The sequence below is a fragment of the Mustela putorius genome, unplaced genomic scaffold, assembly GCF_011764305.1.
Source record: "Mustela putorius furo isolate JIRA1106 unplaced genomic scaffold, ASM1176430v1.1 tig00003834_pilon_pilon_pilon, whole genome shotgun sequence".
NCBI lineage: Eukaryota > Metazoa > Chordata > Mammalia > Carnivora > Mustelidae > Mustela > Mustela putorius.
This window is the reverse complement of record NW_025421987.1, coordinates 59,559,873-59,574,868: the sequence shown is the minus strand read 5'-3', so window position 1 is coordinate 59,574,868 and position 14,996 is coordinate 59,559,873. Positions and strand designations below refer to the sequence as shown.

The 14,996-nt window shown below is 36.9% G+C and overlaps 1 protein-coding gene and 1 non-coding gene across 3 annotated transcripts in view; both read right to left on the bottom strand.

The window, feature by feature from the left end:
• Positions 1-14,996, bottom strand: part of GMPS (guanine monophosphate synthase) — a 68,050-nt gene that overhangs the window by 50,621 nt on the left and 2,433 nt on the right. The gene's annotated exons all lie outside the window — the stretch shown is intronic.
• On the bottom strand, positions 1,550-1,654 carry LOC123394618. Its single transcript, XR_006609373.1, has one exon. It is a non-coding gene; the product is annotated as a U6 spliceosomal RNA (small nuclear RNA).

Below are 14,996 nucleotides of genomic sequence, written 5' to 3'. Positions count from 1 at the left end.
ATAAACTTATCTTTTAAGACATCAATAAACAATATTAAGAAAACAAACCCTAATTTAACAAATAAAGCAAAAGAATCTGACAGATTATCCTAAAATGGAGATGGAATCATTTTTGGATCTTCCTGAATTTCCAGGTATCACTGAACAACTAGACAGCAAAACCAAAAACTAAATGACAATTTATCTCCCCAAATACAATCTGGTAGGAATAAACTACCATTGTCACAAACTGCAGTGTGACAGCATTTGGCTGGGAAACCACCCAGTTTCACTAAATTAACTCTGAGAAAAGAATTCCAAGATGGTCTAACAGGGACTCAGTAGAAAGCACAGGGATCAGGGGCGGCAGGTGGCTCAGTCAGTTAAGCCCTTGACTTTTGTTTTCAGCTCAGGTCATGATCTCAGGGCCCTAGGATTAAGTCCCAATTTGGGATACAGACTCAAGTGGGGAGTCTGCTCAAAGATTTTCTCGCTCTGCCCCTCCCCCTACACATGCACACTCTCTCAAATAAATAAATCTTTATTTTTAAAAAAGAAAAGAAAAGAAAGCACAGGGGCCCATTCAACTACAGCAGTCGCACTGGGAGAAGGTGTGCATACCCAATAGTACAATGGGTAGTAGGAGACCCAAGGTAAGGCTTAAAGGGATGGAAGTATAATCCCCATGAACCTCCTCAACTAATGGGCCAGTTTCCCCTCTAGAACAAGGCTCACAAATGAAGACCAAATGCTGGGAGCAGAATCAAAATTAAGCAGGACAAGGGCAAGGAAGAAGGAAATAGAAGGGTCAAACTAAAATAGCTGGAAGAGGGGCGCTTGGGTGGCCCAGTCACTAAGCATCTGCCTTCAGCTCAGGTCATGATCCCAGGGTCCTGGGATTGAGGCCTGCATGGGGCTCCCTGATCAATGAGAGGCCTGCTTCTCCCTCTCCTACTCCCGCTGCTTGTGTTCCCGCTCTCCCTGGTTAGCTCTCAATCAAATAAATAAATAAAATATTTTAAATTAATTACTTAATTAATTAACTAAAATAGGGGGAAGAATCAGAGCAAGGAATCCTCAGAAAACAAGATGCCTTAATTTTAACGGAAGAGGGGGCTCTATAAAGCCATAAAAGTTATCTGAATTGAAATTCCTTCTAAAAACTCAGGAAAATTATATTCACATACAAGAGAAACAAATTTTAGAAGTCAAATCCCATACAAAGTTACTCAAAATAAAAAAGAGAGAATAAGGAATAAAAACATCTCTACAAGAGCAAGCCAAAAAGGGAAACAGATCAAAACTGGAAAGCGTAATTTCTAAATGAACTAAAAGATATTAAGAAAATTATATGAGGCTTAAAAAATTATGAATCAAAATTAGACTATGAACCCAGAATGACCAATCTCAAGAGTCTAAGAGTCTGTTTCTTGGTTTGCCTTTCTTTTTTCCCCTTTTACTCGTTTGTTTCTTAAATTCCACGTAAGAGTGAAATCATATATCTTTGTCTTCTCTGACTTATTTTGCTTAGCGTAACACTCTCTAGCATCATCCACACAGCTGCAAACGGAAAAATATGGATTGCTTCACAAATTTGCAGGTCATCCTTGCACAGAGACCATGCTAATCTTCCCTGTACCAACATATATCCTTAACAAATTACTGGGCTTTAAAGAAAACAAACCTTACAATATTTTGGATAAAAAGCACACACGACTCATAATTCACTCAACTATACATTTGTTGTGTGTACTTTTCTGTATCCATGTTTTATTTTATAATAAATTTTTAAAATAAAACAAAAAGGAACTAACATTTACTTCACACCTAGTATTTCATGTGCTTTACATATTATCTTATTCATAATGATATGTATTTCTATTTTACAGATGAAGAAAATGAGATTCACTGTATCCCTTGCCTAAGGACACAATGGCAGAAGTAAAAGGTAAATGTAGGCCTTTCAAACCCCAAAACAATTAACACTATAAAATTAAAGTGGGTAAATATTCACTATATTGGAAGACTACCTTCAAAGTTATCTTAATTTTTAATATTTTGGTACTCAAAAGAAGTAAGCTTTAATAATTTAGAAAGTTTGCTTACATTAATGAAATAACATTCAGCAGATGTCTGAGAAAAGTAGCATTACACTATATAAATGATTTTGGAAGTTGAATTTCATCAGTACTAAACTTATTCAGGTATTTGCTCTTCAAAAAGACACTTTAGTAAACTTCAGTTGCCAAAATAAGTTTTAGGATTAAAAGAGATTTTAAGACCCCCTCCCCACCACCACCACCACCACACACACAGAGACATTTTAGTCATTTGAAATACTCAACTACCCAGAATAATCCTTTCATTTCCAGAAGGCGACTAGAAGTAGCATATTTACTTATATAATCTCACCACACCTATAACTCAGGAAAAATTACATTTTCTTCACAGAATTATCTAACACCTTAGGTACTTTAGAAATGTCAACAAACTTCAATGGAGGTTTTTTTTTTTTTTTTTTTAAATTAACATATAATGTATTATTTGCTTCAGGGGTACAGGTCTGCAAATCATTAGTCTTACACAACTCACAGCACTCACCACAGCACATACCCTCACCAATGTCCATCACCCAGCCACCCCATTCCCTCCCACCCCCTTTCCCTCCAACAACCCTCAGTTTGTTTCCTGAGATTAAGAGTCTTTTTTATGGTTTCTCTCCCTCTCTGGTTTCATCTTGTTTCATTTTTCCCTCCCTTTCCCTACTCTATCTTGTTTCTCAAATTCCTGGCATCAGTGAGATCATATAATTGTCTTGCTCTGATTGACTTATTTTACTTAGCATAATACCCTCCACTGAGGGTTTTTCTTAAGAAACTATCATCTTACATACAATGCTGAATGAAGTTTGAGCCTTCAATTAAAGGACTAAGTCAAAGAGTTAGACTCTCCAGCTCTTGACCTTATCATATGCTTGTGTTTTACCTGCCTTTTTTATTTTTGAGAAATTTTAAACCTACAGAAACCTACAGAAAGGTTGAAAATATGGTATAGGGTGCCTGGCTGGCTCAGTCAGAAGAGCATATAACTCCTGATCTTGGGGTTGTGAGTTCAAGCCCCACCCTAGTTGTAGAGATTACAAAACAATAATAATAATAATAATAAAATAAAATAAACTCAAAAAATTTTAGATTTAAATAAACTTTTTAAAAAAGCTATGCCACAATAAACCCCCCTGTCCACCTAAATTCAACAGTAGTAACGTTCAGTATAATGTTGCATTATTTCTATCTATATATACTTCTTCCTCTGAATTACTGGAAAATAAATTATAGATACCTCTCTTCCAAAAAAATTTCGCAGCATGTACTTACTTCCTACCAACAGGGACATTCCCTTATATTACTACTATACACAATCACACCCAATAAATTTAACACTAATGGTATCTACACACGAATTTCCTTAAATGTCACGACTAATGTCCTTTATGGTTTTGTTTTGTTTCATTTTTCAGACTGTAGAGCGAGAGCACACAAGAGAGTGTGGGAAGGGGCACACAGAGAGAGAAAATCCGGAAGCAGACATCCCCATCCACTGAGGTTGGAGCCTAATCCTAGGACCTTGAGATCATGACCTGAGCCCAAATCAGTCTGCTACTCAACCAACTGAGCCACCCAGGTGCCCCTGGCTTTTTTGTTTTGTTTTGTTTTTAATTCCAGAACCCTATCAAAAACCACAGACTCTATACTCACACTGTCATGTCATTGTCTCCTTTAATCTAGAACTATCTATTCAATTCACTTTTTTACAGTCTTTTAGGACATGGACATTTTTTTAAAAATTCAAATCAGCTTTTTGTAGAATATGCCTCAACCAGGATCTATCTGTTGCCTTATGATTAGATTCCAGATAAACTTTTGGCAACAATCTTACACTGGTGATGTAACTATGCCTCTTCCTAATAAAACACAATGGCAAGGACACAATGTCATTTTGTTCCACTATTGATAATCCAGACTTTGATCAGTTCGTTAACAAGTCTACGTGCTTAAAAGTTTAAAAAAAAAAAAAATCCGATTTTAAGTCCTCCCCCCTGCTTAAAAATCCTACAACGATTTCCCCTCAGAATAAAGTTCAATTAAGTCCAAAATACCTTGCAAGCCCTATAAGGCCTTGATCTAATCTTTAACTTAAACCGCTATTTAAACACCCCCATGATCCCACAGAGGGTAATGTCCTCTTTAGCTGAAAAATCCCAACATGGACAAATCAATCTCAGACATGCCAACTGAAAGAAGCCAGACATCTCTAAAATCACACTATATCTTAAATTTTCCATTAGATCAATGACACAGCTGTCACTGCCATGGCCATCGTTACGTACAATTTGACATAAAATCCCTCAAGGGAAAGAGATTCCCTGGAGTCTCAGAAAATTTCCCTTAAAGCAGAAAGATGCCCCAAGGATTGAGCAAAAGAAATATAGCTGAGCTTGGCTGAAATTCATCTAGAATAGACATTCTGAAGCTTTATATAACTCACCAAGTATGTCATTTCTCTATGTATTCTATAAACACTGAGCAAGACCCCTGGAGAGTACAGTGGCCTCTTACCCTAGTAGTATCGCTGGACAAGTGCACCCCTTTAACATTTAAAAAACCACCTGAAGAAGGACCGAATTCTGGTTACTACCTAAAAAACTTCCATTGATATCTTCTGGTAAGATCAAGGAAGTACTAGCATCAAAACTTGCAGAATGAGTCACCAATGGCCTGGAAAAAAACTCCAGAAGTAACTGAGCACTCTCAAGAAATGGTGAATCATCAAAACTCTTGACGGCATAGATGATGTGTGGAAAAACAGTTCTTAGACAACTCAGATCAAAAACTAACTTAAAAGTGTCAGACTAAACATGCAGAAAGCTTAAAAAATACCAAAAACTAATTTAGTTCATACCTTTTTAATTGTAAATGGTATAGAATTCTCAAAAAAGTCTAAATCTTTTATGATATATATAAAAAACTCTAGGTGCAACTATTGAATACAGGTAACAGTTATGCAGCAGTTCATTTTATGTATATATATAGGAAAGAAGTTTGACCACTTGCTTACATCTGTTTAGCTGGTTAGGCGCTTTATATTTAAAGCCTTTACTTTATTTATTTTTTACTATATTTAAAGCCTCTACTTAGGCATGTTTTTTAAACAACTTTTTTTAAGATTTTATTTTTATTTATTTGACAGACAGAGATCACAAGTAGACAGAGAGGCAGGCAGAGAGAGAGGAAGGGAAGCAAGTTCCCTGCTGAGCAGAAAGCCCGATGCAGGGCTTGATCCCAGGACCCTGGGATCATGACCGGAGCCGAAGGCCGAGGCTTTAACCCACTAAGCCAAGCAGGCACCCCAACTTATGCATGTTTTTATATTCTATATGTAACATTGTATCATTGGCCCTAATTCTTCACTATTCCCTATATCTATGCCATTCCTCATATGACTTTGCAGTTTATCTTGTTTTAGGCAGAATGTATTTCCTCACTCTTGACATTGGGCTCAACCATGAGATTTGTTTTGACCACTATAAGGGCTGAAATGGTGATTCTACTTGCATCCTGTGCGTCTGCCATTATGAAAACACCATCAACCTAGTAGTCCCAATAGACAGGTGACAGTAGTGGAGCTCAGCAATGCTGAGCTGACCCACAAACTTGTCAGTACTAAATTAACTCACATGTCCTTCTGAAAATTTTTAATACCACCTAAAGTGAAATTTTACAAAAAGTGTTTAACACCAAAGCATCCATGGCAGGTTCTCAATCTGTAACATACTATGATTCTGCTTTCCCCAACCATATATAGTAGAAATACCTAAGAATGCTTTCCCCAACCATATATAGTAGAAATACCTAAGAACGCAGGGCAAAATTATTCAAAATGGCTATAATCATGCTTAGCTCTCTCTGACCTTGTCCTTAAGATACACATTATACTGACTCTCTAGCTTTAGAAATTTAAAACATAAATGCATACTTATCTTTTTTTAAGAGGGTAACTAATGAAGGAAAGACATCAGGGAAAAGGAACCACTATTAATTAACCTCTGGAGAGGTAGGCCTGGTGAACCCAAGATTTACCATACCACGAACAGACAGAAAAGTTCTTATAAAACACCTGAAAATAGTTTTTATATGCAAATACTGCACTAATGCCAAGGCTGCATTAAGAAAGAAAGAAAGAAAGAAAGAAAGAAAGAAAGAAAGAAATTAAAATCCAGTTTTTTGCTATTATTAAATAAAGAAGTTGTTCATTCCTACTGATACATGTTTATAAAGCCAATCTAAAAGTAGCCTGTCTGCCCACAAACCACATCCTACTTCCATTAAAATACAGCTGAACAAGGTACATTTGAAAATACCCTTAAGAACAAAATATTATGATGCAATTTTTTTAAGTTTATTTTACTCTACCAATGGTTATTTCTTCTGGGCATCAAGATTATTATAACCTAAATATTTTAAACTGTACAAAATAAAAATACCAAAACCTATTAGGGTCTATCCTCTGACCCAGTAATTCCACTTCTAGGTTTATCCAAAAGTAATGAACATCTATGTCCACAAAATCTGGAAACAGTCCACATGGCCATCAACTTGTGAATGGAATAATTCTAGCATATCCTACAGTGGAATACTACACAACAATAAAAATGAACTACTGATACAGTAACATAGAACAATCTCAAAAACATTATGCTGAGTGAAAGAAGCCAAAAATCACTATATGGTTCCATTATATAAAGTTCAAAGCAGACAGAACTAATGTCTGACTATAGAAATTGGAACAGTGGTTACTGCTGAAGGAACCAAGGGACATGTAAGAACTTGGGAGTAACAGAAATGGTTTTTATCTTGACTGGGGTAGTGGTTACACAGGTATACACTTTTGTCAAAATTCAAATTGTACACTTAAAGATCTATACAATTTGCATATGAACATTTTACCTCAATAAAAACAAGCAAAACAAAATACTTACTAGTGACCTTTTTCAAATCATGTATCTCCACAAACTGAAAAACAATGTTACAATAAGTAATTGTTTACCCTCAGCCTTCAGGAGCACCAGATGGTTGAGCTCAGCCATGGTGTCAAAAACAAGGCCAAACTTCAAATCTAAGAGCCACTCCATTACAAAACCAAAATCTATCAGGTGAAATCCACTTACGTGGATTAAGCATCCAATTAACTGTCCATTAAAAGTTTATACTTTTATTCCTAATTACCTTTAATTTCCTTTTAAAAGGTTATCTCCTCAGACTAACCTGTAAGTCTGGTGCCTTATTTCACCCAATCAGATGTTGGGAGTTGGGAGGACCATATCTCAGTTCATGACAATAATGCAACAACATGAAAATGCTGTAACTTACATAAATTATAATTTATATATATTATAACTTAGGATCTCACAACAAAAATGGGTCAAAGACTTATACATAAGAGCTAAAGCTACAAAGCTTTTAGAAGAAAACATAGGCAATTATACAAGATTTAAGGTCATCAGTAAATGCTCCTAGGAGGCAAACTATAAAACAGACTCTTACCTATAGAGAACAAAAAGGATTGCTAGATGGGAGGGTGAAGGATGAGCTAAATGGGTGATGGGTATTAAAGAGGGCACTTGTGATGAGCACTGAGAATTATACGTAAATGATAAAACACTAAATTCTACTCCTGAAACTAAGATTAGGTTATATGTTAGCTGGAATTTAAAAAAAAAAAAAAAAAGAAGAACTTCGGGGGGGAAAAAAGGAAACGCTCTTTAAATGAGATACTGAAAGACAAGTGACGAAAATAAGTTGAACATCAAAATTATAAGCTTTTGTGTATTAGAAGACACCATTAAGAAAGTAAAAACCCAGAGAATGGCAGAAAGTATCTGCAAGGCATATTTCTGTTAAGAAACTTGTCACTAGGGGCGCCTGGGTGGCTCAGTGGGTTAAATCCCCTGCCTTCAGCTCAGGTCACAAGCCCCGGGTCCTGGGATAGAGCCCCACATCAGGCTCTCTGCTCAGCGGGGAGTCTGCTTCCCTTCCTCTCTCTCTGCCTGCTTCTCTGACTACTTGGGATCACTGTCTGTCAAATAAATAAATGGAATCTTTAAAAAAAAAAAAAGGCTATAAAAAAAAAAGAAACTTAGGGCACCTGGGTGGCTCAGTGGGTTAAAGCCTCTGCCTTCAGCTCAGGTCATGATCCCAGAGTCCTGGAATCGAGCCCCACAAACGGCTCTCTGCTCAGCAGGGAGTCTGCTTCCTCCTCTCTCTGCCTGCCTCTCTGCCTACTTGTGAACTGTCAAATAAATAAATAAAATCTTAAAAAAAAAATAAAAAGAAAAATCATTAAAATAAAGAACTCTTATAACTCAATAAGAAGACAAGTAATCTACTTTCAAAAATCAGCAAGGATTTGAATAGACATTTCCCCCAAGAAAATATACAAATGGACAATAAGCACATGAAAAGATGTACGGGGTGCCTGGGAGGCTCAGTGGGTTAAGCCTCTGCCTTAGACTCAGGTCATGATCTCAGGGTCCTCGGATGGAGCCCTGAGTCGGGCTCTCTGCTCGGCAGAGAGCCTGCTTCCCCTTCTCTCTCTGCCTGAATCTCTGCCTACTTGTGATCTCTCTGTCAAATAAATAAATAAAAATCTTCAGAAAAGATGTTCAACATCATTGGTCATTAGGGAAATGCAAATCAAAATCACAATGAGATACCACTTAATACCCACTATGATGGCTATAATCCAAAAGACAAGTGTTGCAAAAATGTGGAGAAATTAGAACCTCATGCACTCCTGACAGAAATGTAAAATACTGCAGCTGCTTTGGAAAACAGTCTGACTATTCACCAAAAGGTTAAACACAGAATTACTACATGACCCAGCAATTATATCCCTATGTATATACCAAAACGAAATGAAAACTTATGTCTACACAAAAACTTGTACAAGAATATTCATAGCAGGGGCGCCTGGGTGGCTCAGTGGGTTAAAGCCTCTGCCTTTGGCTCAGGTCATGATCCCAGGGTCCTGGGATCAAGCCCTGCATTGGGCTCTCTGCTCAGTGGGAGTCTGCCTCCCTCTCTCTCTCTCTGCCTGCCTCTCGGCCTATTTGTGATCTCTGTCAAATAAGTAAATAAAATCTTAAAAAAAAAAAAAAAAGAATATTCATAGCAGCATTATCCATAATACCCAAAAAGTATAAAAACCCAGTGTCCATCAAATGATGAATGAATAAGTAAAAGGTGGTATATCCATACAACAGAATATTATTTGGTAATAAATAAGGTAATAAATTTGGTAATAAATAACACATGCAAAAGAAAGGTGAACTTTGAAAGCACTGCACTACATAAAAGAAGCCAGTCACAAAAGACTACATACTGCAAGAATCTAGTCATATAAAATGTTCAGAATAGGCAAATCTGTAGAGACAAACATATTAGTAGTTGCCTAGGGCTGGGAGAGAAAGGCAGGCCAGGAAACAGGAGGACTGATTGCTAAAAGGTACAGGATTTATTTTGGGGGTGATGAGAATGTTCCAAAATTAACTGTGTTTGATGGCTGTACAAATATGTGAGTACATTAAAAACAACTGTGAACAGTGCCTTTTATACAGCACAATTTTATGATATATGAGTATCTCAATAAAGCAGTTATAAAAAAAATTTTTTAAGAAAAGTAAAGAGTAGAATCTAGGCGGTATACCTAAATGCTGACTAAAATTTCTTTTAACTTGTCAGTTTGAAATTTTTCAGAAAATGTTAAAGAGGGGAAAATTATAGCATTAAAAAGTTTCACTATTACCAATAAACATACAAAAACAATTATTTATCTGTAAATATTTTTATATTCATCTAAATTTTCCCAAATTAGTTAGGGATTCTTCATCCAAAATTTGTTCAAAGCTGCATTTTACAATACTGGAGTCTTAGATTCATATTCATAATGACACTTAGAGGATAAAAATTACGAAAACTAGTTCTCCCAATTACAGACAAGGTGAAAGTGATTTAAATTTACTTAGACCTCAGTTAAGTTTTAAGAGACAAAAAGGATTCTGTCCTCCTGTGACAAACAAGAAAAACAGAATTTTTGCAGGTCCAAACAGCTTTAGAAGTTTGGGGAAACATCCCCTGCAAATGTTATGGTAGCTTAGAACAGACTATTTTACCTGGTCAATTTCAACAGTGCTGGTTCTTACCTTTTAGAAAACAAGTAACTTGACACACAATTTTTAAGAATTTCATAAACTCTTAGTATAGTTACTAATTCAGAAATATTCTAATATATACATTAGGATTAAATTTTAGCCAAATTTTAAATAGATGTCACTATTGAAATCAAGATCCAAACTCAGGGCAATATGTGCTCTATAACTGGAGTGACCATGTGGCCCAGTTTGCCAGGACTGTCCTAATTTACAAGTTATTCCCACACCTATCCATTTATCTCAGAGTCTTAATTTCTTAACCTGTTAATTTTTAACCTATGAATAACTGCATTAAAGTAACATAGGATGGGGTTTGTTACACTTTCACTTTATACTCCCCACCTTCTAGTTCTGCGGAGTACAGGTATAATGAACACAGAGTTCTCACTTCTAACTTCAGGTTCAATCTGAAAAGCCAACCACTGATATCCCATTTCTTTTTCCAGATCCTTTCCTAATAAAATGGAAGTACACTTGGACAGGGACATCTAAGGGTAGATAACTCTATCCAGCCTTGAGTGCCACAGCCATTGCTCAGCTTGCAAGATGCACCAAACCTCTGGCCAGCATCATCTGGTCACTGAGAAATATGAATAAGGCATCTGTAAAGTATATGCAGGAAAGAGATATATATATATGTTCATTCATGATGTCCAGAGAGAGTGAGAGTAATTTGAGCTACAAGAGTTTTGCCATTTATTTACTATATTGTATAAAACCACAAGTATTTTTCTTTGGTAATATTTTATTTTACATCAATTATCATTAATTTTTAGCAATTCCTCTTATGTTTTAAGTTCCCCAGTATAGAGAAAGAATTATAAGGTCACACTACTATAACCAAACACCTTGCTCCCTATGACATTATAATGTACCATATTAGGGAATGCACACACCAACTATATAAACCATCTCCTTGGTCCTCAAAACAATGACCGTGAAGCCGTGGCAAGGGTCCACCACTAGAAAACCAACTAACACCACATTACTTCTATAGTAGAGCTATTTTTTTTGAATCACTGTGATTCTTAAGAAAATACAGAAACTTTTCTATTTCACAATAATAATGAAAAAGGTATTCTACACAACCCAGAATTATACATGCTATACAAAGATTCAAATTTCTATGAAATGATTACTTTTCTGTTGATTAACAAAGAGCTTCAGAATTGTTTTATCCCTAAGGACTTTATTCATTTTGAGCATATAAACAGTCTAGGTTAGTAGGAAACATGAAGACACACTGTAAGCACCATGACAGAGGTAAATTATATTCTTCTGTATAGCAAATAAGTATTCATTACATTAAATAGCATCTTTTGAAATAGGAATCATTAAACAGCCTTTTAAAAGTATCAAATACATTTGAACAAGTCTACATTTAAAAAAAATACTTAAAAGACAATTATCTTCCCTAAGTAACAAGTTGGCCCAGATAAAGACAAGGCTATCTGAGGTTCCTGGAGGAATTTCAAAACCTTCCAAGTCTAACAGGAAACAAAAAATATATATATTTCTTCTGTCTGTAACAGCTCTTACATTCTAGATGAATGGGTCAAAGGTTTTTTTGTTTGTTTGTTTTGTTTTGTTTTTTTAAGGTCAAGGAAGGGAAAAAAGACAGGGAGGTAAGTGTGAAGGGGAAAGGGGCAGACTCTCTTAAGCAGGCGCCATCCCCAGCGCAGAGCCCGATGAGGGGCTCAATCTCACAACACTGAGACCATGACCTGAACCAAAATCAAGAGCCAGACACTTAACCAACTGAGCACCTAGATAAATATCTTAATATCTGAACAAAATCTGAAGCAGGGAAAAATAAAAAAAAAAACTTGACCTTTGAAAAAAGTTCTATAAAGTTATCATAAAAGGACAGTTATTTAATACTCATGCATCCCAGGTAAAAAATGTTATCTCTCAATTCAATTCAAAAACTTTAATTTAAAGGGGCGCCTGGGTGGCTCACTCATTTAAGCGGCTGCCTTCCGCTCAGGTCATGATCCCAGAGTCCTGGGATCCAGGCTTACCCCTCGCCCGGCTCATGCTCTCTCTCTGTCTCACTTCTTTCTTTTTCTTTCTTTTCTCCCCACCCCCCAACCAAGATTTATTTATTTATTTATTTGACCGAGATCACAAGTAAGCAGAGAGGCAAGCAGAGACAGAGAGAAGGAAGCAGGCTCCCCGCTGAGCAGAGAGCCTGATAAGGGGCTGGATCCCAGATCCTGGGATCATGACCTGAGCCAAAAGCAGAGGCTTTAACCCACTGAGCCACCCAGGTGCCCCTCTGTCTCACTTTCTTAAATAAATAAAATCTTAACAAAAAATAAAATTTGGTTTGTCTTATTTAAAAAAAAAATTTTTTAATGCCAATTTTAAAAGTTTAACAGATGTCGTTAAAGATCCTATATCACACGCAATTTATAAAACACCTTTAATTCAAGTATGATTTACCCTAGTCAACATCTCAGTACAGGTGATAAAGCAGGTCCCACTTCTACTCCAGAGTCTGAGGCTTAGATAAGGCCAAAAAGTGGGAAACTTGACAAGTAGTCCAAGTAGCCCAGAACAATATTCTGATAATCCTGCCTTAATAACACAGAAAATAGTTACTATGTCTGATACTTGACCTATATATTATTCATATATAACACAGAGTAGCTATAAAAAAAAAAGTTTAAAATAAACCATTACATAAAATCTTAACTTCTTAATTACATTATCTCAACTCCTTAACTAAGAAAACTATAACCTCTGATTTGGATAATTAATCAGCCCAAATGTTTTTATAGATTTTAGGTCTCTCCCTAATTTCTATCGTGCAAAAATGTCATTTTAGAAAATCCTGATACAAATTGAAATGCACCAGAATAGGAATCAAAATCAGCTCTTTCCTCCCACTTTATGAACCAGGATTTACACAGAACTTTTGGAGTCAAATTGATGTACAAAGTAAGCTTGGGCACAGTACTTATATTTCACTCCAGAGGGAAGGGTGGTTCAGCGGTAAACTATGGAAGAGAGATGCCTACTCAGATTTCCAGGTGGATCTCTTAAAAATATCTTATTTCACCTAATTTATTATGCATATTATCTCATGTTTACACATCTCTTTACTTGAAATGTTTCTTATGATCGTGGTTTAACTGTACGGAGTTTTTTCCTCCTTAAGAGTACATGAAATAATAATAGATTTGATGAAATAAGTTATTTCCCTGACGGCTCCTCCTCAAAGTGCTTCCAATTCAGTTCTTATCTAATCGTTACTCCAAAACACAAAAACTAAACAACAAAAAAACAACACATGCTTGAGTATGCTATAAAACATAAAGGACCTTGAAATAAAATTAATCAGCAATTCACTTGAGACTCAAATTTGTCAAGACTCTCCTTAAAAAGCAAGTTAAAACAAAAATATCAACTAGGAAAAAAAAATGATGTTCTATACTCCTGGGACAAATAAATTTGGAAACTGAGTCCTGAACTTAGTTTTGTGAAAATACCCTTCTCAAATCACGATATATCTTTCAAAGTCTATAAATTAGGTTTGACTCCTCCTATTAGTACAGTCATTTCCTCCACTAGCACAAAGGTAAGTTTTAAGTCTCAAAATAGAAAAATGCTTTGCAAGTGAGCTAATGTACAGGAAAAAGTTGTACAATGAGGTTTACATTAGCTTCTGGGGTCCAAAACGCCAAGTTTGACTGTCTTCATTTCCCTTTATAATCCTAAGAAAAGAGCTTCACGTAGTCTACGCATTAATTTTCTCGATTTGAAAAAACATATTAGGGGCGCCTGGGTGGCTCAGTGGGTTAAGCCTCTGCCTTCCGCTAAGGTCATGATCTCAGGGTCCTGGGATTGAGCCCCGCATCAGGCTCTCTGCTCGGCAGGGAGGCTGCTTCCCCCTCTCTCTGCCTCTCTGCCTACTTGTGATCTCTCTCTCTCAAATAAACAAAATCTTTAAAAATTAAAAAAAAATAAATAAAAGAACATATCAGTACCTTATCTTTTCTCATTTGTTCAACAAATAGTTTTTTAATGTTTGGAAAGTACTAAGCAATCTTAGTAGGAGAGAACCTACTAATATGGAACACTTAGACACCACCATTTAAAGAGACCACCACCTAAATAAGGTAAATATCTGACTTGGAACACCAATTCCCACCTGACTTTTAAGATCCCACATACATGAATAAAATTTAAGTAATTTCTTAAAGCCAGGCTCTAAACAGTGTGCAGGAGATACATCTTGCTAAACTTAATCTCCAGTTCAAAACTATGCACTTTATCGCAGACAAAATCGACTTTGTGAGGGTCTGAAAACTCCAAACCAACGAAAATTTCCATACAGAAGTGAAAGCGAAGGTGCTCCATTCAGAAGCGAGACCAAAGAGGAGGGTCTATAGAAAAAAGTGAGTTGGAAGCGACGAGAAGCGCAGCGGCGACCCAAACGTGCTCTCCCCGCATCAAGTTGGCAACTTTTCCAACACCCCGGGACTCCCCACTGCCCCAGCCCTCGCAACGTGGTGGCCGCGGCTCACGTCCGGGAGAGGGCTCGCCACCGCGGGGAGCGGATCCACCGCAAACAAACGTGCCAAAGCAGCAGCCAGCAGCTAGGGGCGGGGTTAGACCCACGCTGCTGCCCTCGGAGAAGGATGGAGGTGGGGGGTGCAGCGGAGGGAGCGACCCTCGGGTCACCGGCCCTGACCGGGGACTGACCGGAGGACCAGGGAGCGGGGGAGAGGAGGGAGGGCTCCAA